Raw genomic sequence first — 2,313 nt, forward strand, 5'->3', positions numbered from 1 at the left:
CTCCAGGTATCACAAGTGTTCGTCCGTCTCTTAGCAGTATAGGTACAATGGCTTCCAAGAGAGCAGGGTCAAAGGACACTGTTGAGAGTGCAACTGGAGATGCAATTGAGAAAGTGTCTATGAGCTTGCCCATCTATGAAGACACTAAGTTGTTCATAGACAAGGAGATCAAGATGAAATGGCAGGACATCAATGACATATTTTCAGGCACATTTGAGGAGAATTTGGAGGATCGCAGGGTCTATGTCAACATACACAAGTCTGGCTTGTACCAGATTGCATGCAGGTATCCCACGTTTCCATGCGCAGACATGATCCATTGGATTGTCTCGCATACTGATCTAGAGACAATGGTGTTGAGCAGTGTCAGTGGAACAAAACTTGCTACCTTCAGGGCAAAGGAATTTTAGGAGATGTATCACTTTCCGTAGCCGGTGATCATGATGGATACACCCTTCACCACACCCAGTAGCAGTGCAAACTCAAGACACATCATGAAGATCTGGGTGAAAGAGTCATCTAAGTTCAGGACGACACCCAACCAAGTGTACAAGACAAAGATATTGCAGAAGGCATATCAATATTTGGTCATCTATGCATGCTGCTTATACAGCCAAGAGAGAAAAAAGACCTTCCCGCAGAGTTGGGTGATTGTGTTGGATCAAACAATGAATGAAGGAAGACCTTTTAACTAGTCTGAGATGTTGGGTCTCTGTTGGTACCATTCCTTGACCTCCTTTTTCCTCTTGAAACACATCGTTTGCCTACCTTTTTCCTTCATACATCTCTTAGACCCCTTGAAATTGATTAGTTAACAGTATTATAGTTGTTAAATGCATTAGAATTGATTTATGAGTTTTATGTTAAAGAATTAGGGATTTTTGATAAAAAGACTACAGGAAGTTGCAACATCCTGTAATTGATTTATTGTTTGACATATGGCATGACAGCTAAGCTAAAGCAAAGGGTAGGGATGAAAAATAGAATGTACAAGCATGGACGAATACCTATCCTACAGCAGAACCAACACTCCTGAATGCGCGGTCAATGATGGTCAAAGCACAACATGTTGGCGACAAAAGCAGCAACAGCATAGGGTTCTAAACCGATTTAGTTTTGTTCCTTTTTGGAATCAGTTCAGAATGGAAACAACTTAAAAACTATGCCATAGCAAAAGCGGCAACAGCCGCATAACGAATGTACATTCGTTCCGAAATGTAAACGTTGAAAAACATATGTAAACACAGTTATGTGTTGTTAGTTAAGGGTTATCATTGTATCGTTTTGAAAATAGAGCTTTTGAACTTAATACCAAAAACACGGTTGCAGTCACGATTTCGTTGTTGCGTTGATTCTATAGTTGCTTGAGCACAGTCCAGTATACCTTTGAAACGCGGACGGGCCCTGCGTGGAACGGGTATACTGTCATTTCATTTCATTTGCAACTTCTGAATATTCAATAGTATGCACAGTGATTAGAGTTTGGTTTATGCTTTCATTGATTTAATTAGAAATTTGTATGAGTAATGTTTATGATGATAGCTTGAAGGATTCATCGCTGAGATCGTTGAATTGTATCCTGTAAGGGATCTGATCTTTCATTATTTTTAAAAGCATCTTCATGAACCCTGTTTCTCATATATCTGAATTTTAAGTGTGCTTATGATTTTAGTATGTTTCAATTTTTCATGAATGATAAACATTGAATGCTGAGTGTTCACTGAACAGGCGTTTTATGCACAGCATCCTCGTAAGGGGATTGAAATCTTGGTTTAAGTAATACACAGTGTTTTTAAAAATAGGTAGATGAATTGAGTGACCTGAGTGTCCAGGTGATAGGGAGCATACCTCAACCTTCTGTAAGGAAGTTCTGTAACCTACCATCACGAACACTTAGTTAGGAATCCTTTATGTCTATAGACTGTAGATGCATGCCTCGAAGTTTACTGACCCTGGTCGATAATAAATATAGTCTAATCTAGCACCCTAGATAGGACACTACATTTTGGCGCCGTTGCCGGGGAGGCGTAGTTAAAGGATTTAAAAAGAAAAAAATTCAATAAACAAAAACAAGCAAAAACATAGATTTAGAAATCATGTTCACTTATGCCTAGATCTAGAGATAATCAAGGTAGATTCATAAAAACCCCCCATCCAAAAACTAACCTATCATCAGGAGCAGACTCTTTAGGAAATACAACACCAGCTGAGGAAGTCACCATACAAGCATTAGAGGATAAACAAAACTCAGGGCAAAGACTTACTCTCATCTAAAGGCAAACTCTATTAGCACATAAATCGCAGAAGAAACAC

The sequence above is a fragment of the Pinus tabuliformis genome, chromosome 4_1 (assembly GCF_031772625.1).
Source record: "Pinus tabuliformis cultivar Carrire ecotype Pingquan chromosome 4_1, CPIR1, whole genome shotgun sequence".
NCBI classification, from domain to species: domain Eukaryota; kingdom Viridiplantae; phylum Streptophyta; class Pinopsida; order Pinales; family Pinaceae; genus Pinus; species Pinus tabuliformis.